This window comes from Lactuca serriola, chromosome 5 (assembly GCF_051521515.1).
Source record: "Lactuca serriola cultivar US96UC23 chromosome 5, Lser_US96UC23_V15, whole genome shotgun sequence".
Lineage (NCBI taxonomy): Eukaryota > Viridiplantae > Streptophyta > Magnoliopsida > Asterales > Asteraceae > Lactuca > Lactuca serriola.
In genome coordinates this window covers 194,469,559-194,496,311 of record NC_136412.1, presented here as the reverse complement: position 1 = coordinate 194,496,311, position 26,753 = coordinate 194,469,559, and the positions used below count along the sequence as shown (strand labels likewise).

The following is a 26,753-nucleotide window of genomic DNA, read 5'->3' as shown; positions in this document are numbered from 1 at the left end:
CATTTCAATACCTAAAAATAAGGTTGTAGAAATCGTTCGACGTAGGCTAATTGGTGGACTGGGGTTAAGAGATTAATCGGGTTGGCGGAGATTAATCGGGGGATTAATCGGTGACCATTAATTATTAAAAAAATTAATAAATATATCATTAATCCTAAGAATATGACAATAAATACAACATTAATAAAGATAACATTATAAATTAAAAAAAAAACAAATATTAAAAATTTAATAAATATAACATTAGTAACATGAAACTATGATTACAAAAAATTCCTTTGATTCTTAATACATCACATCTAAATAACGAACTACTACATTGTGAATGTTAAGGGAGCAAGAACATTATTAGAAGCTTTCTTTCTTAGTCTCCCTCTTGGTTTCTTCGGCTGATTCATTTCAAGATTTGTTTCTCTATTCCTTTTTGCTTTGAATCCTTTTTTTCTTTGACTTTGAAGATTTTGATGAATGAGCAGCAATAGTAAAGAACTAGAACGCAATTCAGATTTCAATTCAAATGGTATGAAATTTAGATTCTTGATTTCAATGGAGCACATGCTATGTAAAGAACTAGAATGTAAGTCAGATGGTATGCAATTCAGATTCTTGATTTCAATGGTATGCAAAGAAAGCAAATCCAACAGATTAATTAAGTTTTTCTTTTGGTACCTGATATATGTTTGAATGATGTAACATCAATTCAGATGGTGTGCAATTCAGATTCGTGTAAATGTTGTTGGACCATCAAAGCATTTTATGACCAAAATCGCTAAAATTTCTCTTAAGAATTTAAACAAACACTTGGCATGCTAGTTATCAAACAACCATATCAACCATATCACTGAAATTTCTATTAAGCATTATATGACCAAAATCACTGAAATCGTGATTCCCAGTGATCAGACAACCATTTACACAAACATAGTAACAACATAAGTTTGCCTTCAATTGAGTTTACAGGTTTGTCTAAAATATGTTTTAACAGCGAATCGAGTGTATATGAAGAACAAACATTCGTATAGATTGAAGAACGCTAAGCTGATTTTGCCAATTTGAGTCGAGAGAGAATCGATTTTACCAACAAAAAATACCCTAGCAACTAATATGAGTATAGATTGAAGAACAAACCTTCATAGATGATAAGGACTGGGTCAAAGGGCTTTCAGAGTCGTGGATGACATCGGAGGAGAAGGGCAACAACTTTGAGTCGACAATGCGACAACAAGGTTGGAGGAGGATGACAAACTAGAGCAAAAGGCGATAGCGTGAACGGAGGAAGAAGATTCAACTTTTTGATGTTTTACTTCTTTTTTCCTTAAGTCGTGAGAGAATCGACTTTACCAATTTCCGCATTCGATCTAGCAGAAAATGACATCACAATGAGTTTGAATTGAATCGGTGGAGTTGTGAACCAATAGACCATCATGTGCAAATATGTATAGAACTGTTACAAGTTTGTCATCCCACATCGCTGGTGGGAAAATAAACAAAGGCACCCATATCTTATAAAAGGAGACTTAGGTTCCTTTAAAAATTCAAACCCAACTACTCGGTGTGCTAGCTGGTTCTTTCGAGCCTGGTTAGCTGGACCGATTTGGCCCAATTTTGAGTCCGAGTTGGACCGATTTAGTCCGATTTGGACCGAGTTGTACCGATTTTGACCGATATTGACTAAGGCCGATTATTTTACCCTCTAACCCTTATTTGTAGGCGGATGGAGACCACTAAGCATCTAGGCGCCGATTAATCGTTCCCCTAGGCCGATTTATACAACCATGCTAAAAATAAAGGTACAACAAGATCAAATGAAATTAATATCTTATGCTTAAGTAATTAGAAGTTTATGTTTGCCAAAGTTTATATTCGTCCCGAAATCGCTTATATTATTGGCCTGATGAGCCGTCATCAATCAAATCATGGTATTGATCCTTGAAATGTTGCCAAGAAAGTTTTGTGATGAGACTGATAATTACAAACTTGTTTATAAAAGAAGTTACAACTTGGAAATGATATGTTTTTTTACTCTACTTTGCAAAATACAAAGATGAATAGTCATTATTGGGATACATCTTTATGTTATTAGCCAGCGAATATCATGGAAGAGTCATAAGTAAAATTAATGACTATATCCACTATGATGGCAAAATATGTTGTCATATATAATGCAACTTGCCATCGAATCTTGTTGAGAAATTTAATCACAAGGCTCATTATTGTAAATTCCAGTTCTATTCTGTTAAAAGAGGTAAATTCCTATAACTTTGCCTTTATAAAAAATTTCACTCGAAATAGTTAAAGCAGAGTGGGAATTTATCTCGATACAAAATACTTGTTTTTTTAGAGCAAGTGGAGGAAAATTATATTTGTATCGTGCACATCAGTACTAATATTATGCTAGCGGATTCGATGATGAAAAGTCTAGCACCCAAAGTATTTCAACATGTCGTCAGTATGGGTTTAAGACTAGACCTATCATAATTTAATTCTAGCATAGTGCTTTAAAGGAACTTTTAATTTCAATTATCCAAGTACATGATTATTATTCCTCCATAATATGCAATATGTCTATATTAATAACTTGTGTACAATTATTTTCAATATAAACAAATATAATGCATCACCACTTAACTCTAAAGTCATTTGGTTTATATTAATTTTTTTATAATAAAATTGTACTGTTATTTTTAGTTATCATCATACAACGAATGAGAAGGAAAACGGACAACAAGTTGCGTCGTTAAGCCCTTTTGTATGGTAAAGCCAATTCTTTTGAAGACTACATCCATAGATCTAGGGGATATAACATTGCTATGCATGATCCGTTGTCTACTAAGAAGCTCCACCGCATCCGGCGCAAGGAAACCAAACGTATCAAATGCAAATGGTATGAATGCGTATGAAATACCATAGTATGATTGGTGGGGGTCTCGTATCTAAATGGATGTGCATGGCTGTACTTTTCTGTTGTTGATATTGATATAAAACATGATGAACTTATCTTAGCCAAATAATGAAACATGCATACAAATAGTCTCTTAGCCAAGTGGGAGAATACTGGAAAAAATCCCATTAGTGTGTCCATAGGACTATTTTGTAATGATTCTTACATGTTATGTACATTTAAATTGTGTACCATAATAATTGCCATAATGACAGGTCAGTCCCTGGACTTAAATATTTGTAGTATGATGGATATGACAATTTTCCATAACTTGAGGGACTATATTTGTGTGGTTCCAATCGCTTACCTATAAGTTGCAACTGATGAATTAATGCCTTTATGCATATGAACGATCATGGGAAATGAAGAGAACTTCAATTTATGTTCTAACCATTATATAACACCATGATCATTTGTATCAAGGATTACCTGATCTCTATTGCATTTGACTATATTCATGGGGTAGTTAGTTGACATTGGTGGGATCCCTTCAGCAACTGAGGGTACGGTGAGGTCGGGAACCTAAGAGAGCCTAGGATGTGCTTCAGTGAGTTTAGTTGCGCTGTTTAGTGAGTTTTGGTTGCATCAGCTTGAGAAGGTGAATTAGAGGATTCATGATGATTCTTGAGAAAAGTATGGTAAGGTATGGAAGGTAGTATTGGTCTCGTACTACTAAAAGCATAGTATCCATACTCGAATCGGGGAGAGTCTTAGAGAATCTAGGAAGCTTGTGGGTTGAGGATTCTTAGGTATGTTCAGATCATTTGCATAATGTTTTTCAGTTTGATGATGAGCACTTAGGAAGGAGGTTCTGATTCTGGTTCTAGCTCAGGTGTAGGTATTGAGCCGATTAGCGAGCAAATGCGGGAGTTCATCTCGTCGGAGATTACTCATGGTATTTTGGAGCAGACCCCTATAATCTTTGGTTTAGTCAAGGAGGGATTTTGGAGATTTTGGATGAGCCCTTAGGCACGTTCTGTGTTGGGGTTATGGCTATCATTAGAGCTCACACTCTTTCTTTCTGTTAGTTTCGTGCTTGTGGAGCTCCCACGTTCTCTAAGGAGAAGGAACTCATTGCCAGTAGGAGATAGTTAGTAGATATGACTAACGAGTTCAGCACAAGTTTATGCCCTAAGGTGGCGAATGGCATATTTGCTTCTTGGCTTTTGAAAGACAGGGCACGAGATTAGTGGGAAGAGGTAGGTGATGATGTTGTTGATGCGATGTCATGGGATGATTTTTCAACCAGGTTTCGAGCTTAGTTTGCACCGGTGATTGAGGTGCAATAGTTGCCACGAGTGTTTCAGGATCTCCACTAGACTACTAAGACTACTGAGACTGTGGCAGAGATCACTGCCAAGTTCCGGGAGGCGGCTTTATTGGTTCAGCAGTATATCGGGGTTTAAGACCCTGAATGATATGATTTCTAGAGCCCGAGAGTGGGAGATCGATTTGGAGCATCTAGGGAAGAGAGGGTTGGATCAGGTGCATGTAGTGGAGGGTCCCGGGAAGAGACCCAAGACTTCAGATCAGTGATTGAGGGGCCAACAGGGTCGGGGTCAGTACATATTGTGCGGGAAATTGCACAATGGGGTTTGTCGTTCTAGGGGTTTGGGTTGCTACTAGTGTGGCAGGGTTGGTCATGTCAGCAGGGATTATCCTCAGGGAGCAAGCCCGTTATGTTTTCACCGCAACCTAGTTGGCCACAAGTAGGCCAACTGTCCGATGTGGAGAGGGGAGCAATGAGTGCTCCTATTCTGGCTACTTTGAGGATCACTAATGGTGGTGAGGGTATGGTAGGAGCCCCAACAGAGAGGAGTCGGGCATTGCGGTATCAGTCAGGGGAGGCAGGGACTTCACTAGGTGATATTGCGGGATGTATCTTTTGCTCTCTCTTTGGTTCTTAGCTATGTTTATATTACTTGGGATTTTGTATCGGTTTGGGTAAGCGTTATCTTTGGTTTAGTTCTTTGTTATTGTTTGAGTTGTATCATCAAGGATTGTTATATGCCATTTTGCATGCCATGAATCATTAGTGGGTCAAAGGGGGTTGCATCTTGTTGAGCAGGTTTCAATGTGTCCAGTTGTTATTCTGGTTCTTGTTCGAGATCGGTTCAAGGGTATTATGTTGAAGGTCTATGGTCAGGTTCAGCAGGTTAGTTCTCTAGTATCGTTCGGGTTTAGTGGTTTTAGCAGTTGAGCTCGGCTGGCCACTGGGAGTTCCAAGGGAAGTGTTTTATTACTAAGGTTTTAGTCTTGTCACCAACATAAAGGACTTCAGGATATGGGGGCTGTATCATCAGAAGCATTTGGGGTTTTCGGATTTGTTGAGATTTCAGGGAGTGTTCATCTGGTATTCAAGGGTTGTGCGGCCTTTGGGTTTGGCTAGTAATGGAACACTAGCATTGGTAAGCACAGGTTGTCAGTGGTTCAATCATAAGGGGTAAAATGGAATGGGAATCCTTCAAATCTTGTGGGCTGGGAGAGCTTCTCCAAATCAAATTTGGGGAGAACCATTCAAATTTCTGAGAGCAGAATCAAGTGTGGAACTAGGATGAGTTTCACATCCCCTTCGGGGAGGAAGGCGGCCCAAGAGGCCATTTGGATTGAGAATTTATGAGTTGGGAGTTCAGGAAACTTCCCAACAGTTGGTTAGCGCCTTTTTGGTGATGGATAGTAGGCTCTTGGTGGACCCAAGTTAAGGTTCCAGGCACGACTCGAACCTAGCTTGGGGCGCTTGGTCGGGTGCGTGTCCAACTCTGGATATGTATGGATGGATTGATAGATGAGCGGTAAGACCATGGGCAGAGGCCATAGAAAAATATGAGTGTTGTAAGACTATGGGGTGGCCTAGAGAATTCACTAATTGGCAGTTAGTGTGGAGTGTTGTAAGACTGTAGGGTGGCCTGTAGCATTCACTAGTTGGCAGTTAGTGTGGGGGTGTTGTAAGAATGCAGGGTGACCCGTAGCATTCACCGGTCCTTTTGCAGCGGTAAGGATGTGGCAAACCCATGATTAGTCATGGATTTTGTTCCGATGGATTAGATCAAGATGGATCAGTTCGTAAGACCGTGGGAAGGCCACAACAAGCATAGAATCATGAAATGGTAGGTCATTAGAGGCCGGTTGTGATATAAGACTACAATTGGTTGTGTAGCATTCACTCTTAGCATTGGTTTTGGTGGCATCAGATTTATCGGATTGTTATGATCGGTTGGAGTCATAAGTGGCGAGATAGCTTGGGCAATTATTGCCAGATGAGGCTTTTATTCGGAAGTCGCGTGGAGCGACTACGTGTGTCTTCTAACTCAGCAACCAGGTGGGGATCCGATGATTCATTTAGTTGGTAGATAAGTTGGGATCAAGGGAGGTATCGACTGCTTTTGGAAAGAAGCTAGGGGGCATCCAGACAAGTCAAGGCGGTATTGTGATTTAGGACTCGTGTGTGGAGTCGCTTGATATTCAGAAAATATGGTAAGTCACTTGCAGCTTGGGTTGAATAATCTCAGAGTAAATCATTTGAACCTGTTGCGTCGCTCTCGTTTGAGTCTAACCGTTGAAGGGATGAGTCTTCTACTCGAAGGATTATCCGAGCCTTCTGTCAAGTATAAGTGTTATGCAGCAGTAATGGTCAGTGATTTTATTTCCATTTGAATCATCAAGTCAATCAAAGGTTGGAAGTATTTTGTTTAAGTCTGGACTTTAATTAGGGTTTGGCCCGATAGTGGTTTTACATGGCGGTCTGTCAGGGAGTCAGACCAATTCGAGGTTTCAGGTTTCGGGGAAGTAGAGGTGGTTTTTTGCATGGGAATAAGGATTCATTATTCTTAGGGTTGGAAAGTTCTGCTTGCGTTGGGTTCGGGTGCCTTAGGGAGGCCGTTGTATGCTCAAGTTTGATGTTGTGCCCCTTAGTCTGTCGGGCATGCCAGGGATGGTAAGGAACGATTTCGAGGACAAAATCGAATTTAAGAAGGGGAGCGTTGTAACACTCGGTTTCGAACCTCTTCATTATTAGGGGATGTGGCCTAATCATCAATTATCTTAAGGCTTAGGGCCATGGGGAAGAAAGGATTTGGCCCTTTTTAAATGCACGTATTATAGTCTAAGTGATCCGAGAATTCAATGAAATGAAGATGTTAACATCTTCATTTCGAGACTTTAGAGGTATAAAGTCCCTATCCCGTCTACTCATTATATAGATCTTATTTTGGGCATACTTATGGTCATTTTAGTCCTTCTTGGTTGGTCTTTGTAATCTATGGTTGTTTCAGAAGCTTAATCCAGTAGATCTGGACATATTAAGGGTCCCACATTCATAAAGGTACAAGATTTATGGAGTTTTTGAATTCATGCATGTGTTAAGACCTTTTTAATAAGGTCTTTTGAGCTCTATAGCCCATTAAGTCATGCGTGCTAGTAAAGTTGCTAACTTTACGTGTTAAGTCATCCATAGGAATCAGATCTGGGAGTTGGAAGGAAGGCCTGAAGTGGTTAAGTGCTTAATGAAGTAGAATGGGATTCAGGGGACTATGTTGGATGTAAACATCTGGTACACCGAGCCTACAGGCCCCAAAGAGTGTACGTTGGGCGTACTAGTTGAGTACACGGGGTGTACTCGGCCTGTTTGGAATTTCTGTAAGTGTTGACCATTTATCCGTTAACCATTGACCATAAGTTTGACCATGGTTGATTATTGGATATTTTTGGGACTTTTAGGATATTAGGCCCACTCAGGATAGGTCCATGATGGGTTGGGCACTTGGGCCTAATTTGGAATGTTGGGACTTTAGGCCTTGTGGTGTCATTTCAGGGTTTGGGCTTAGTTGTCTTGAGCCGTGTTGGGCTATCTAGATTTCATGGTTGGGCGATTGAGATTTTATTGGACTCTCTTGGGTTTAGGCCCATGAAAGGGATTGGGCCCAATTTGTATTTAGACCTTAGGTGCTTTTGTCAAATCTTGGGCTTTTAGACCCTCTAGTTTGGGCCTTGGCCTTGGGCCAAGTTTGAGGAAGGGTAAAATGGTCTTTTACACTGATTTGGACTCCTAGTGTGATTCATGACCCAGTTATTAATTGAAAGTTATTTATGTTTGACAGCGCGAGGATTTTAGCGGATCTGCAGTCAGAGATTTATTCGCGGATTCAGCTGTGGATGTGAGTTTCCTCACTATACTATGGGTCGAAGGCACCAATGCCTGTCCATTTGGTTTATGTATTATAGGAAGACCATGGATTGGCCCTTGGTGTTTATATCAAAGACCAGGAGGTGGCTCCTGGAAAATCTGTATGCAATACCAGAGTTTGGACTCCGGCGGTTAAGTAGATGTGAGTTTCCTCACTATACTATGGGTCGAAGGCACCAATGCCTGTCCATTTGGTTTATGTATTATAGGAATACCATGGATTGGCCCTTGGTGTTTATATCAAAGACCAGGAGGTGGCTCCTGGAAAATCTGTATGCAATACCAGAGTTTGGACTCCGGCGGTTAAGTAGATAAGTAATTATAGATTGTATGCTAGTTGTCTTTGTGATGCTTGCATGGAAGACCAGGAGGTGGCACATTGTACTTGTCTGTAAGACCCAAGGTTTTGGCACTCGGCCTAGCAAGGAAAGACCGTGATACGGCTCGTGGCATAATGACAAAACTATGGTTGGCACATAGCACCTCCAATCGCATGTTTCATATGTATGATATGTATGGCTCGTATGTTATGTGGTATTTGGAGGAACTCACTAAGCTTCGTACTTGTTAGGGTTTAAATGTTGTAATAGTCGAAGTGTCAGTTAGATTGTTACGAAGTTTATTTTGTCTTCGTAAGAAGGGTCTTCGGATGTAATGTTATTTGTACTAAGGCATTATAAAGAGTAGTCTTAATGTCTAGTCCTTAGTATTGTTATGCTTTTGTTCTCCTATAAATAGGGGTCTGTACTAAGTGAGTATAAGAACTTTTCACTCAGTCTTTTACAGATTATTCTTTGTACTCTGTAAAATCAAAAGCATAATATGAGCTGAACAAATATTATATTTACTCTTGTGTTCATCGTTATTCTTCTTTCTGAATTCATACTTGAATTGATCTTAAACTCGATTACAAATCTCATCAATTGGTATCAGAGCAGGAATCCTTTCTGTGATCTGATTTTCATACGTTCAAAAAGATTTTTGAATCTACTGTTTGATTCAAAAAGTTTCCGTTCTTTTTGAGTGTGAAAAATTCTTCTTGATCTCAGTCTAGGATTTGATTCTGCAAAAATATTTGTAAATCGAGTGTTCTTTGTGTGATTCTGATTTGAAATATACAATTTGATTTCAATATTCTCAAAGTTTTTGTATCATCTTGAAGCTTTTGTCCGTACAATAATGGCGTCATTCAATCTGAATTCGATGACATCATTTTCTCATTTGCTTGGATCATCCACAAAAATTCCGATGCTTATTCCAGAATATTATGATCAGTGGGCAGATCGGATGGAAGATTACTTGAACGGATTGGATGAAGAATTATGGAAATGCATCTCAGGAGAAATTAACCAACCTGCACAAGTTCAGCCAATCGGTATGTCTTCAAGCAGTTCGGAAGTCGATAATCAAACCAATCGTTTAAAACAACTGGAGAAGAAATGCATGAGGGAATTAAGAGGTGCGTTGCCTCCTGTTGTGTACAATTATGTCAGATCATGCACAACAGCTAAAGAAATCTGGAACAGTCTCAAAGACAAATTTCAAGGAAGTGAAAAGACGAAGATCACATCTGTGAAACAATGCCTGGTGGAACTCAAAGATTTCAAACAAAAAGAAAATGAGTCTATTGAAACATACTATGATCGGTTCAACGAGCTAATCTATCGTTGTAACTGTTATAGTATAATAAGGTCATCAATGGAGTACAATTTGATATTTGTAATGGGACTTCGAAAAGAGCGGAGGAGTGTGAGTATGATGGTGAAAAATCAACAGAGTTTTGATACTTCGACTTTGAATGACTTGTACAATCAATTAAAATCTCATGAAAATGAAGTTAATGAAATAGCTGAGGAAGCGATTGCAAGTCTTGGTGGACCATTGACACTTGTTTCGAAGGTTTCAGAAAGAGAGAATGAAAAATCGAAGTCTGATGAAGAAGAAGGTTTTCTGATGAATACTGATGATGAGGCTGTTGCATTTTACTCAAACAATCGAGTAAAGAAATTTTTCAAGAAACCTTTTAATCCAAAGATAAAGTCATCAGATTCGAAAGGTAGTTTTGAGAACAAAAATAAAGTGGATGAGAAGAAGAAAGAAGTGAAGACTGATTCGAAGAGTCAAATGGAGCAAATGAAGATGATGTTTAAAGGTGATACAGGGATTAATTGCCATTATTGCTATGGAGCAAATCATTTGGCAGTAGATTGCTTGTTGAGGAAGAAGGAGAAAAAGAAAAATAGAACAAAGGATGAAGCTTATTACACTGAGAAACTGGAGGAAGTAAAGTCGAAAACAAAGAATTTGTCATTGGTGGCTCATGGAGAAACTGAATCGGATGGCACATATCAAATATGGTCTTCGGGTTCAGATGATGAAGAGATGAAAAATCCATCATATGGAGCTATATATGCAAAGATGGAAGAGGATTCAGATGAAGAACAGACTTACGAAGTGTGTGGGCAATTCTTCGTTTCGAAGTCTACTGACAGGTCGCCCATGACTACCAAGGTACGTAACATTCTTGAATCTTTTAACATTCCAGTTTCTGCATATAATTCTGAGTTAGTATCTTTTTATGAAACTGTTACTTATTTTGATTCAATTGTTGTGTCTGCTAGCAATGAAGCGAAAAAGTTAAGTGATCAATTACTAGAGACAAGAAAAAAGTTGGATTCAAAAGTCACTAGGATTGATTACTTAGAATTGCAAGTTTCAAATATTATGGAGGATAGGGAAAGTTTAGCAAAGGAAATAAACTTGTTGTTAGCACAAAGAAATATTTTTTGTAATTCTGCGAAAAGATTGTATGGAAAATTAACTGAGTTACATCATTCGAGTGAGATAAGTAAGGAACAACATAGAAAATTACTACCATTTTTAGCTTATGATAGAGCTAAGGTAGATAGTATTTCATATGATTGTGAAAAAGAAATTTCTGATTTTAACAAAGTTCCAGATGATAGGTTTAGATATGGAATTGCTAAAGTCGAAGATTATCTTGATACTAATGATTTAGTAAAAATTGTAAATGAGACCTTATCTAAATCAGAATAACTTCGAATTTTGAAAAAGACTGAGAATTCTACATCTAATTGTGAAACTAATTTTGCTGATATTGAAGATAATTCTGATAATATTAGTGAAATTAGTGATTTAGAGGATGTAGATTGTTCTCAATTGTCTGTCATAAATGTAGCAAATTCTTTTAAAGGGAAAGAAAAGTGTGAAGATTTATTCTTAAAAATTGACACTGATGAACCCTCAACTTCGAAAGTTTGTGATATGGAGTTTGTGGAAATACATGATAGTCAAACCGATGATAGTGACAATGAGGAAGAAAATACAAATTCGAAGCCAATTCAAAGATCGAAAGAAATTGAAATTCCTCGAGTGGTTGTTGATCAAGTCTATTTGGATACACAAGAATTTGAGAAAATTCTTAGTGAAAAAGGTGCTCATTATCTTGAATCGAATACTGTTGTGTATCCAATCTTCAAATGCACTGATGATGTTGTGTTCCCAAATCAAGTCTTCATAACAACAGGTAATGTTGAAAATATAAAGCCTGAATTCAAAAAGATGATTGAGGAAGACAATATGCAAACTTCAAATAAAGGTTTCTTTTTGAATCAAAGCACAGTTGAAAACAATCTTACAAAGAATTCATATAAATTTCAACATCAAAAACCAAAAAGAGTATGGGTTGAAAAGTCAAAAGTTGAAAAGAAGAAAGTTAACTCAACTGAAAATGTGTTTACAAAGCACGAAGGTGTTAAAACAGTCAACAAAGCAATAACATTAAATTCAAAAGAATTTAAAGCTCAAGTTGAAAAATTTTCAAAGGAAAATAATATTTCGAAACGTCAAGCGAGAAAAACAATTTTTTGGCAAACTATTGAATCATTAAATATGAAATCAACAAATTTTTCAAGAGGAAGAAAAGTTTTTAGAGAAAAATTAAAGTCTCAAAGTTTTGAAAAGAAAAATGATTCATTTTCAAATAGAACAAAAACAACACTTCCAAGAAAAAGTTTTCAGAAAAAGGTTGAAACAAAGATTTCAAAATCACAAATCAATACATCTTATCATGAATCATATATTTCAAAACCAAAAGTGGATTATGTTCCAAGTTCAGCAAAATGTTATAATCCTTTGAAGAAACAAGCTGACAAAGTCTCATATGCGAAGGGAATAACAACGAAAAGAAATATTGATCATTGGTTGGAAGGAAAAGGAAAAATATATCAATCAAGTAAGTTTTCGAAAGAACAGATACATGAGGCGTATGACAAGTATGCTAATCCTTCAACGAATGGTAGTTCGTCATCCAAAGAGTCAAATATTTCAGTTAAAGTTTGGCAACCGGTCTCAAAAGCAAAAAGGGAAGAATCACAAACTCAAAAAGCGAAGGGTATAATCAGTGAAAATTTGAAAATAGTAAAAACTCATATATCTGACCCTTCGAATGAAAATGTTAAATTTTTTGACAGTTTCAAAACACAAGTTTGTGATTGGGTTAACGGTTGTACTTTACAATTGAAAAACAAATCTAATATGAATGGACCCAACAAGGCTTGGGTACCTAAATTTTTTCAATAATCGCAGGTACTTTGTGACGAGCAATATGATAACAAGTGGTATATTGATAGTGGTTGCTCACGTCACATGACTGGGAAGAAGGAAAACTTGCGTGATTTTCGAAGCCTAGAAAATGGAGGAGTAGTTAAGTTTGGCAATAATCACAAATGCAAAGTCAAGGGTTATGGAAAGATAACGAATGGAAATTTCACTGTCAACCGAGTTGCATTTGTTGAAGGTTTACAACACAATTTGATAAGTGTTTCACAACTTGTTGTGGGCACTGGAAATCAAGTTCTTTTTAATGAAGAAGGCAGTGTCATTTCGAATGTTGAGACAAAGGAAGTTTTACTTAAGTCAAAACGAAAAGGTGATATGTTTACATTGGATATTGTTCCTATTGTAGGCAAACCTGTTGTGTGTTTACTTTCGAAGGCTGCTGCCGATGTTAGCTGGTTATGGCACAGGAAACTATCACATCTCAATTTTCGAAACATCAACAAACTTGTTGGACAAGATTTGGTAAGAGGTTTACCCATTCTTAAATATGATAATGGCAATTTGTGTGCAGCTTGTGAAGTAGGAAAACAACACAAACAAGGTCATCCTATCACAATAGATTCGAAGATTGTTGAACCTCTCGAACTCTTGCATATTGATTTATGTGGTCCTTCAACAGTTGCTACTCTTAACAAGAAAAGGTACATTTTGGTAATTGTAGATGATTTTCAAGATTTACGTGGGTTTATTTTCTCATGTTAAAATCCGAAGTTCCACAAATGATGATTGATTTTATCAAGAAAATGGAGGTTTCATTGAAGAAGTCAGTTCGAAAAATTAAAAGTGATCATGGAACCGAATTCAAAAATTGTCTTTTTGATTCATTTCTGGTGGAGAAACGAATTTCGCATAATTTTTCATCTCCTTATACACCACAACAAAATGGTGTAGTTGAGAGAAGAAATCGATCATTATGCGAAGCTGCAAGAACAATGTTGGTCTATTCAAATTTACCTCAATATCTTTGGGCTGAAGCTGTTTCAACTGCTTGTTTTACTCAAAATTGATCATTCATTCATAGACGGTTTAATGTTACTCCTAATGAAATAATCAATAATCGAAAACCTAATGTCAAATTTTTTCATGTTTTTGGATGTAGGTGTTTCATAATGAATCTTAAGGATAATCTTTCGAAGTTTCAAAAAAAAGCTGATGAAGGAATTTTCTTGGGATATTCACACAATTCCGTTGCTTATAGAGTGTTAAATAAGCGAACTCACAAAGTGGAAGAAACTTTTAATTTGACATTTGATGATCATTACATTAAAAAGTCTAATCATCAATTTGCAAATTATCCTATTTTACAAAATTCTTCAAATATAGATGATTCAATTGAAATGGATGATGTTAATTATGAATCGATTTTTGGTATTTCAGATCAAGCAATTGATGCAGAAAGAAATGCACCCGATAATCAAACATCTGAAAATTTGAAGCATGACAATGATTCAATTTCGATTTTGAATCTAAACACAAATGAACAATCTGATGATCCAGTGGAGGGGGAGCACTTGGATTCAAATAGTTTTGTTCAGGGGGAGCGTTATAGTGAAAGTGATAACATGTCAACAAATGTTAATATTGAGGGGGGGCCAATTATTGAAGAAGAGCCGATCATTGAACCAGAGCAAAATATCGAAACGGAGTCAATCATCGAGGGGGAGCCCATAATTGAGAAGGATCCAATTCTTGAAGAAGAACATTTTGATGATGCTGAAGATTCAATTTCCATAAATGGATCAGAAATAGATGTTATGTTCGAAGATGCACCTTTGGATTTTGATCCTAATTATCCACCATTGGATAAATGGACAAGAAATCATCCAAAAGATCAAATTCTTGGCGATCCACAAGCAGGTATAATGACAAGGGCACAACTTCATGCACGAAATGAGGTATTGAATAATCATCAAGAGTTATGCATGTTTAATGTTTTTGTTTCCAAAATCGAACCAAAGACAGTTAAGGTTGCAATGGAACACTCTGATTGGGTTGTTGCTATGCAAGCTGAATTGTCTGAATTCGAAAGAAACAAGGTTTGGAGATTAATTCCAAAACCTGTTGATGTGTCAATTGTTGGACTCAAATGGATTTATAAAAACAAAACTGACAAAGATGGAAACATTATTCGAAATAAGGCTAGACTTGTTGTTAAAGGATATTCTCAACAAGAAGGAATTGATTACGAAGAAACATTTGCCCCTGTCGCAAGACTCGAGGCTGTTCGTATTTTTCTGGCTTTTGCAACTCATAAAGATTTCGATGTCTATCAAATGGATGTAAAATGTGCATTCTTAAACGGAGAACTTGAAGAAACGGTATATGTTGAACAACCACTAGGTTTTATAAACACAGAACATCCTGATCATGTTTATATTTTAGATAAAGCTGTATATGGGTTAAAACAAGCACCAAGAGCATGGTATGCAACTTTAACATCATTTTTGAAACAATCTAAATTTAAACAAGGATCAGTTGATCCCACTTTATTTCGAAAGAAAATTGAAAATCATCTGATGCTTGCTCAAATTTATGTTGATGATATAATTTTTGGCTCAACTGACCCTGCTTTATCTAAAGAATTCGAAGACCTGATGAAAAGAAAATTTGAAATGAGTATGATGGGCAAAATTAATAACTTTTTGGGTTTGAATATTCGTCAAAACAGGGAAAGCATCTTCATTAATCAGGAGAAATATACGAAGAATTTGTTAGAAAAGTTTGGAATGACGAATAGCACAAGGTTACGAATACCAATGGCAACGGGCATAAAGCTAACTCCTTCGTTAGATAAATCTGCTGTTGATATCACTCTGTATCGAAGCATGATTGGGTCTTTATTATATTTAACTGCAAGTAGACCTGATATTATGTTTTCTGTTTGTAATTGTGCAAGGTATCAATCGAATCCACGTGAACCACATCTAACCGCAGTGAAGAATATTTTTCGATATTTGAAAGGCACTACTTCGTTAGGTTTGTGGTATCCTTCGAAAAGCACAACTAGTGGATGTCAATTACTAGATGGAAAGTTGGTCAGTTGGTAATCGAAGAAACAAACATGTGTTTCAATATCTACCGCTGAAGCTGAATATGTTGCTGCAGCTGCGTGTACATCACAAATAATTTGGATTCAAAGTCAATTAAGAGATTATGCAATTAATATGAAAAATATTCCTTTATATTGTGATTCACAAAGTGCAATAAGAATTTGTCATAATCCTGTGCAGCATTCGAAGACTAAGCACATTGCTCTTCGATATCATTTCATCAAAGATCATGTTGAAGATGGAAATATTGAAGTTCATTTTGTGAAAACAACAGAACAATTGGCAGATATTTTTACAAAGGCATTGGATGAAAAATCATTTCTTCGTATCTTAGAAGGATTGGGTATGATTAATGGAAATTCACTTCTATGTGATAAAAGCGAAGAGTCATGGGTCTGACTCATTTGGTGCACGGACGGAAAGGGTGATTCAGTGTTTAGAGGTTACTGTTCATGGTCAACGCTTCGAACGCTTCGCATTCGGAAGTTTTATTCCTTGTTGAAATACATAATCAGAGGTTACTGTTCATGGTCAACGCTTCGAACGCTTCGCATTCGGAAGATTTATTCATTGTTGAAATACATAATCAGAGATTACTGTTCAAGTCAACGGTTCGAATGCTTCGTATTTGTACACATTTCAACTAAGGTTAGACTTTTAGTTTGTTTAATTTTTTTTATATGAAAAACCTGAAAAATCAAAAATATTTTCTTTTATTAAAAAAAAAAAAAAAGATTTTGTTTCGGGTTGTTTTTTTTAATTTTTTTTGAAAAATTTCAAAAAATACCAAAAATATTTTTTGTTCTCTTTGGTTTTAACATGTGTATTGTGAGTTTTGTCAAGTTTCAAATACGAAGGATTCATGTGTCTGGTTTCTATGGAAAGGTATGATTTCAACACACTTTGGATTAGTTAGGATGTCCCTAGAAGCATGTTGTTGCATGTTGTCTCAAGCCTCGTATGATTGTATGTATGGGAAATGAAAGCCTTGATGAAATTATTTCATGAAAATTTCTTCCCAACAAGGCTTGTATTTGCATAAATCAACAAGAGCTACCTTACTCTTCTCAAATGAGTTAAGAGTTTTCTGTTTTGTCCATTATAACAGAGGTACACTTCGATTCTTATCCAATCTTTTTAAACCAAAACAATTCTTACAATCCAAATTTTCGAAGCGATTTGTCCTTGAGGTCTTTGATCAAACCAATCAAAACCTAGACAAATCACAAGTCTGTGTTTATGATCTAACATCATGAGTCCGTGATGGAAGTGAAACCCAAAATATCATAAACCTTAAGGAATTGACGGGGAACAATGTTCCAGATCTTACGAAGCATTTGTTTCAGTACCTTTTTTACTCAAAATCATATTCATTTCTTTTGAGTGATCTTAATCAAACACTCGAAAACTACGATGTTTGTTCCCAACAAGATCCAACATAAATTTTTTTTATGAATATGATTTCTGTGTGAGTATATTTCAAAAATTCTAGTTGCTCTGAATATCATTCGCAACCAAGTTGTCACTGACTACATTGGTTACACAACTAATTTTGTTTACAATTTATCACCTTATGTTATGGTTTACATGTAACGAAATTTTCGAAGCCACCCATTTGCCTTATAAAAGAAACCCTTCGAAACTTTTCTACAAGTTATCGATTGTATTTCACGGGAAACCAAACAAGTTGTTAATTATCTCTCTTGATAATTTTCGAAGATATCTTTGCCTGGGATTAATCTGTTTTTGTGTCAAAATAAATTTTTGACATCACAAGATTTCAAAAAAAATTTCTTTGTTTCTCATCTAATTTCTTTTGGAACACAGCACACACGAAATCCTTAAGGTTTGAGTAACACCAACTTAAACTGACGATTTCGAAACTCTGGCATATGACTTCGCTTTTTAAACCTCAAAGTGAAAGAGCCTGACCTCTATTCCGAAGGCATCCGACGGTTACAATTCTTATGGGGAATATCAAACAGTCTTGTTTCTTGATGACGCATGGTTTATGATAAGCGTGTAAGGCGTGTTGACAGTTACGATTGTTACTTTTTGATGAGTACATTCCGTATTTCAAGGTGCCATGTCAGCAAGCATTTATTGTATCCCGCTTCAAATTCAAAAATCTAGGGTTACATATAAAAGGGCAAATCAGAAATCAATAACACTTTATGCGATCAAACCTTCTGTAACACAAAATTCTCTTTGCAATTCATCTTCTTCAAACGTTTATTGCTCTAATCATCAACAATGGCGACTACTTCATCACCAACCGCGGACGAAATAATCAGCGTTCCGATTTTAAAGATCCAGGGTTCCAACTACCAAGTAGAATCGGATTTGTCAAAATATCCGGAGGAACTTCAAATACTTGTGGTTGCTTTACAGAATTCAGTTCTGTCTAAAGCAATGTTTGATTCCTTTGCTGCTCCGATGTCTTGGCTATCAAAGGCGGGTTCTATTGCATCATACAACAAGGAGACAGGTTGTGTGGAGTTCACAATGGTCAATGATACGAGAATTAGGGTCTCCAAGCGTTTATTTTGCAAGATTTTGGGAATGCCAAATTCTGGTCCTTATGATGAACTTTCTTCTTCTCAAGTGGTGTTCATGTTCAATGAGATGGGCCATCAACCTCCTCTGACGCGTATCAGTGATTTCAAGAAGTCGGGGTTACCTACAATATGGAATTTTTTGTTTGGCATATTTCTTCGATGTCTTACTGGAAGAACTATGGGTCTTGATAAAGGAAGGATGGAGGTGTATGCAATGGTAGCTGGATTGTATTACGATCTGCAAGTGGATTACTCTGAACAATTATGGACAGAGTTCTTAACTAGCATTTCGAAGACGAGTGCCAAGCAGGGGATTTCTTGTGCACGTTATTGGAGTCTGATAGTACAATATGTCTATCAGAAGGAGAAAATCGAAGTTTCGGAATACGAAGAAAAAGCGGTTTTCACATGTATGGTAGTCCGAAGGAGGTGCATGATGATCCGGCTATCTTTTTTATTATTAATAATATTAAATAAATACATATTTATACATATAAAAATAATATATATCACCGTTATTTTATTGAAAACACAAATAAATATATTATTTTTTAGATTTTTTATTATTAATAATATTAAATAAATACATATTTATACATATAAAAAAATATTGATACATATGAATATAATAAATACATATGAAAAACGTATTTATATATTTTTATACCTTAAAAAATATTTTTTATATTCTTTTTACATTTAAACGTATTCATACATTGTTGAGAAAAAAAACTTATACATTGTTAATAAAAGAATTGGATGCTTGTAGAACATATGCATAATAAAAGTTTTTTATTGGATCTTTAACAACTCAACAATAAATAAGATGTGAAATGAAAAACAATTAAACAACAATTACAACAAAAAATAAAACAAGTAATAAAAAAAACTTAAATTGTATCTTAACAAAGCTTGTTTGCAAGACTTTAAGTTAATGAATGATGAACAACATAAATGTCAGGAATGCAACTTGTATTATTGATAATATGAAGGGTGTACAGAACATTTTTGAACAGAAAGACTCAACGTATTTCAAATACTTCAGCTTCCACTTCTACTGAAAAACAACCACCTCCCCCTAATGATCTTTTAGGTAGCCTTTCGGGCGAAAGAGAAAATGAAGACGACGTAACACTAAAGAAGTTGTGATTTGCCATGACATCTAGTGTCAGAAATTTTATACGAAAATCATTAGCATATATGGTGTCAAACCCTGATGATGATGACGACGTAAAAAATGTAGCTAGTTCCTTTTATGTGTTAATCTTTTTTTTTTGGTATGAACATTTTAAAATATTATTATTATTAAATATAACAAAGTAGAGAAATGATTATATGATAAATAGTAAATACTTAATCCTAATAATAAAATATAGGTTTATATGGGTTTTGATGAAAACAAAAATCTAGTGATAATGAAAATTAGGGTTGTATATAAGTCGGTTTTTAGTTTTCAGAACCCAATAGGATCGGTATCTGGTTAGTTCGGTTTCACGGGTTCTAAGGTCGGTTTGGGCGATTTTCGGTTTCTTGGCTTCAACACATATACTCACGCGTTCTGGGTTTAAACCCATGAGTTTTGGGTTTTAACCCATTTTCCATATATATATATATATATATATATATATATATATATATATATATATATATATATATATATATATATATATATATATATATATATATATATATATATATATGGGTCGGTTTCTCGGTAAAAACCAAAACCGGACCAGATTTTTCGGTTTTTAAAAAAATTAAAACCCTAACTGTCGGTTTCGGTTTCATTGGTTTTAGTCGGTTTCTTGGTTTGGGTTTGCTCACACCTAATGAAAATAAAGAAAAACGGGAAGAAAATAAATGAAATTAAAAATAAAACCGATTCAGTTGAATGATGTAATAAACACCAAACAATCCCAATCCCATGGAATCTCCCTCTCTCTAGCTAAATAGCTAAGAGCCTTATACATTCAACGTATTAATAGAAATGAAATTCTCTCTCTCTCTTTTATATATATATATATATATATATATATATATATATATATATATATATATATATATATATATATATATATATATATATATATATATATATATATATATATATAACAGAATTTAGCCACTTTTCCCAAACTGTCTATTTCATCAAAGGCAAAAATTATGTTGTTGGTGGAAAAAAAATAGCTAAGATGGATTTGAACTTCAATACACAAATCAATCCTCCTTAATAAATAAAGGTTTTTTTTGCCACGTGTCAATCTCTCATGAGTTTTGACACATGTCATTTTCTAGAATTTTTAAATTTTCTATTTTCCACTTGTCATTTTATTGTATTTTTTATTTTATTAAATTAAAATTCCATATTTAATGTGTAAGGTAATATATATGTAAAGTATTTATTAGAAAAAGTTTATATATGTAATGTATTTAATACATTAAAGTTTTATTAATTTTAATAATTCAAATTTTTCTCATTTTTCTTATAAATTCAAACTTTTCAAATTGTTAAATTTTATATTTATTTTTTTTAATTAAACTCATGCAATACATTGGTCTCACACCTAGTTGTAAATTAAACAACTACAAAGCTTAAATTCAATCGAACTTTCCATGGCGAGAAGGATTATGGAAAAATGAATAAAAAAAGTAAAAATACCAAATAATTACGTGAACAACGAAGAAGACAATTTTTTATTGCGATTTAAAAATGCATTTGTACAAACATGAATAAAAAATAAACTCCTAGTCAATTGGGATTTAGAGATGTAATTTTTTATTTCACAAGAAAAATGTATGTAAGGTAAAAGATTTTTTTTGGTTACCGTCACATGAAAAAAAATCTCCAAATCATGTAAATAATGATTGTGTGAAGAACAATGATTTAACAACGATAAATCTTTGCTAACATGTAAAATTTCTAACATTGTATTGGTGCCGTAATTGTTGGAGAATTGGAGTGGCGAAGACAAAACGTTTGAAGTGCCAGTCGACGATGATGAATCGAAAAAGTGGCATCTACGAAGGTGGTAGTCGTTGGACCGTATATTAAGAAAACGAAAAAAATGAATGAGATTATGTTGAAGATTCTTACTTATTAAATAGATTAATTTTAAATATATTTAATTGATTAATATTTTATGACTATTAGACATTTATCCATATTTTTAAAATAATTGAGTGAGAATGATTATACATTTACAAACGATTCTAACTCCATAAAAAAATTATGTTAAATGTTTAACTACTAGAAACACATAGAAGTTGTGGTATTGTTGTAATAGAATAAAATATAAGTTATCTTATTCGGATAAACATAACCCAATATTATAATCAATATTGCCCACCAAAATGACCACAAGAAACTATATAAACAGCCAAACAATCGCATAAGCCAAAATAAGGTATCATCCCATTCAAACGACGCATCCTAGGGTTTAAAGGAGGAGCAAAGCCCACACCCACTCACATGCGCTTAACATATTTTAACTAAAGCTTCCACGTCTTTAAAAACCTCCACCTCATGTCGTTGATTCTATTATGCATAACCTTTTTGGTAATATTGAAAATTTAGACGACTTAATACTAAAGCAACTGTCTATTGCATTGTCTAATGGTGTTTAGGCGATATATGATTTCATCCGGTGACAGTCGAGGGTGAGGTAAAAAGTTTTACATTATTTATAGTAACATTTTGTTTTGTTCTACACTAAATACTATTTTTAAATGTTATTTTTTAATATGAAGACAGAAAAAACATTTGTATCAATGTTTATGCATTACTTTAATTTGTTGTTTATGTTTTACTATAAGGAAACCAAACAAAATGGATACTATATTCAAATATCTCAAATTTGGTTTTGTTTGATTTATATTCAAGTGAAAAAAAAAAACATTTGTTTGGTTCAATTTATGGGGAACAGACATCACGACTTCAATTTTCGGTTGTGAATATGACTTCAATTTTAATAAATTTATAGTTAAACTATTATGAAACTGACATAAAAATGAATGATTACTAAGAAATCGTACACATCACACCATATGCTCTTTGATACAAACCAAAACTCTTGCAATATCACTTTTGTGAGTTCAATACCAACATAGTTGACTAATTGACATTAACAAAACATCTAACCTTTTTGAAAAACAATGACCAAAATACCACCTTGCCCATTCTAATTAACTACTAACAACTTACGAAAAAAAAAAAAAAAAAAAAAAAAAAAAAAAAAAACTCAATTTACTGTTAGTAATTAGATTTAGAAAATATACATTAAACCTTTTTTTTAATATATATATATATATATATATATATATATATATATATATATATATATATATATATATATATATATATATATATTGAAAACATAAAATAAAAAGTTAAAAAAATAAGGATAACTTATAAAAAATGGACCAAAACTATAAAACAACTAAAAGTTTAGTCAAATTTGTAAATTTGTAAATAAAGAATAAAATAAACAAAGCTATTCCAAAAGACATTTAAACTTGAAGCATATTTCATTAAGGATTGCGAGGTCGATGCTTGTAGAAAAAAGTTAATAAAATCAATAAGTCTTACCATTGTCAATTTTAGTATTCGTTACAACATAAATTTTGATATCCACTTAAAAGGCTAATAATTTGGATTGTTTTAGGTAGATCGGGTTTCTGATGTTGAAAGTATAAAGGCTAAACGATCCAAAAATTTGGGTTTCGGGTTGGATATGTTTTAGACATGCCTGAAAGTTTGATAGAAAACCATTGAAATACTAACACTTATGAAATGAAATGACATGAATATATTTATTTTAATAACAATTTTCTATATATTTTTGAAATCTAATAATTAACATGAAATTGAGTTATTATTTAATACAATTAGTAATTGAATTAATCTTTGATAAGCTTCCATTGAAGTTTAGATACGCCAGAAAGAGTAGAAAAGAATAATTGTTGACTATGACTTTTGTCTATTCTTATTAGCATGTTTGGCTTTATTCTTAGTTGTTGTAATAAACTATAGTTGGCAGGTTTAGCATAATGTCTTTCAGATTGGTTTAGATGTGGTGTTAATATCGGTTAAGTAACAATTAGTCGATTATATTGGTATATTGAACTCATAAGAATGATCTTGAAAGAGTTTAGGTGTCTCATAAAGAGCGTATGGTGTGTAATTTGTAGGGTTATTTCCGTAATCATTCAATTACGGTTTAAATTTTGAGTAATTGATCCTAATCTGTATCAATCTTATAAGTTGCTTCACTAGTCAATTTGCAATCCCCTAACGCCCTTGTAATAATACTTACTAATAGAAACTTACATATGTCACTTACATTAGTTGAATTAATTTTATTCAATTTTCATTAACTCTTAACATCATACAATACAATTTATTTTTCTTATTAAGTTATAATAATATAACTATAATAATGACACAACCATTAGATGTTTGCATAAGGATCAAAATTTTAAAAATTATATCAAATTAGATGCTACTGGTTTAAACCTATATTTTATTATTAAACATGGATATTCATATAAACAATATTTTCTCTTTGTTCAACTTAATGGTACTTATATTTAAAAACTTTTAACTTATACGTACAACAAAACAAAATCATTACAACTTAAAAAAGAGTAGTACATATAGGAACTACTAGCTACATTTTGTTAGTTTTATTTCAAAATTATATGCATTCTAACTTTTTTTACCTTGTTACTCCGTGGTTCTGAAAATGCTTTTTTTTTGTCAAAAAAATGCTTTTTTTTTTGTCTTGATTGCCTATTCCAAACCAAGTGGTTATTTTTGCTAAAAAAAAAATTGGTTATTTTCTTCAAATATATATTAAAAAGTTATTAGATTACTTAATTTCCCATTATTTAATCACTCTTAGTTACTTATCCAAATAAAATGGGTAATTTCCTTCTTTATTGAGAGTACATTCACACTTATCAAGTTCAAAATATTTTTATTGATAAACCAATAATAGAGTGCACTATATAAATGGATAAATAAATGGGATTGCCAAGAATATCTTTTCAAATTAATTAACCCATCGTGACAATCCCAAAACACGAAGGATAAGGGTGTGTACCTTTGTATCAATAGTCATCCAAGCACTCTCATTGTTGCTCACTGAAAAGCTACACAACATAGAGAGACCATATACACGTTTCAATTTACAGGATTATAGAATAATAATTTATGTAATTAATACATAGAATCAACAAGAGGCTAGACAAGAAGGTAAGTTTTTTTTATTTTAAAAAAATCATCTATATCCTGATCCAGACCAGCTATCCTAATGGGCATTAATATCAAAATTAAAGATTGTTACAATGGGAAAATTTGTTCATAGTTCTTGAATAATGATGTACCTTTGAAAAAAAAAAGTTCATAACAAGTAGAAATTCAAGTTAGTTTATATTTGATTTGAGATCAAGTGAACAATGTTCTAAAATAACGAAATCATAGAAAAAAAAAAAAAGAAACTGAAAGTAGCGCTGAGAAGCTGAATGTTTAGAACGATATATAGAAGACAGATAGAGACATTGTATCGATTACAACAATAGATCGACGATGTGGGAAAAGACTAAAAAGAAAATAAAGGAGAAATAGCTCACTTACCAGAGGTCTCTCATAACGTTTTGTTTTGAAGTTTAAGAGAAGCAGAAAAGAACATATCCTTACGTGTGCATATAAATGGGTATATATGGTTGAAATCACTTTTTTCTTTTGAGCGTATCACATTTCCAGATCCGTTTTTGAGTAAGGAATTGTTGGAATCAAGACACAGATACATAGATACATAGTTTTGGTAACTGTCATATGACTGTTAACTGTCAAACGACATAAATGTTGACCCACTTTTAGATACTGTATTACATTAATACTAATAAATATTATTAAATCGTTTGGCTGGATATTTAACAGGAATCTCGCCAGTCGCCACAAGAGAAAAGTACGTTTGTATTTTAAAAATCGAAGTTACAAAGATGGTCCTTGAGTATTCCCTCTTGTTATACTTCCTACACCAAAATGAAATTGGTTTTATAATCTAGTGCTTTCAAAAATATTATATTTAGACCATAAACTTTTTAAATTGACTCTATAAAATTACTTTTCATTATAGTTTTCTTTTATGACATTTAATACCCTCTATTAGCTTAAATGTCAAATAAATCCCTTCATTCTAGGTTAACTGTTAATTAAGCCCTAAAAACAATTTTATTTTATAAAAGACATAAATATAATTAGAATATTTTTAATTCCTTTACTAAAATGATGTTGATGCTGGCACAAGACCAATGATATTGGTAATGATGATGGTACTTGGTACATATTTCTTAAATACATGAGTTTTGTTAAGACATCTTATCTAACTTGGAGAAAATATAAACACCATTCTTAATTAGTATGCCTCATATACTGCTCCGTCTAGACTTGGTATATGGAGCTACTCCACCGCCTAGCAAAAACCCAATATATACTATCAAAAAAAAAAAAAAAACTTTTTCTTCTAGCAATAAAAGTCAAAATTATTCTAGAGGCATTTCAATTCAAAATTCTTATATCTTTTTAAATATAGGTTTTAGGAGGATGTTACGAGGAAAATTGTACTTGACACTACTAGAAAAAAGGCCTTTTACGACGCGCAAAATACGACGCTCATTGATCTATGTTACGCAAAGGAGAGTGACATTAGAAAAATGTCATCTCTTCAAAAAAATTTAGGATAGAAGACACACATTATTGCGCGCCCTTAAATTAGTGTCTAAAAAAAACACGGAGGGCACTTATAATAAAATGCGCGTCGTCTAAGGATGTCGCTTTATATTTTTTAATGGAACGCGCGTTCCATCCTTTAATAGTGGGGGAAAGGGGGAAATGAAATTCTGAAAAAATTAAAAACCCCGCCAAGCTCTCCTCTACCTTCTTTCAATCGTTCTTCTCTCTCTCTCTCAATCAAATACCAAAAATCGACTATTGTTGGAACTAGGGTTCCGGTTCTTAGTGAAATCGAAGGTTTTTTGGTCACCAGGCCATGAAATTGATCAAAGGGGTACAGTTTTTGGAACCATGACTATTGTTGGAACTAGGGTTTCAGTTCAAAAACCCTTCATCTACTTCCCTCGATCTTCAGTTCCTCAAGTACTTTCTTAGCCTCTCAATCAATAGAAGAGCTGTATTACAACTACAAATTTAGAGTGATTTCCATATCAAGTAGAACAATAGCTCCATTAAAGTCAAGGTCTCGAAACTCCATGGTCAATCACCATCGTTGGTTACTAACACCACCATTTGTATAAAAACCCTAGAACCACCAGGCCACCCTTTTCCTCCATCCATGTCCCTCCTTTCTGTCTATCTCTAA

The 26,753-nt window shown here is 34.0% G+C and overlaps 1 long non-coding RNA gene across 1 annotated transcript; it reads right to left on the bottom strand.

Moving 5' to 3' along the window:
• Positions 1–220: 220 nt before the first annotated feature.
• On the bottom strand, positions 221–25,189 carry LOC145051393 (uncharacterized). The gene is made up of 3 exons (XR_013683594.1): positions 25,007–25,189; positions 24,474–24,522; positions 221–489 (listed from the first exon to the last, which is right to left on the bottom strand). It is a non-coding gene; the product is annotated as an uncharacterized LOC145051393 (long non-coding RNA).
• Positions 25,190–26,753: the final 1,564 nt, after the last annotated feature.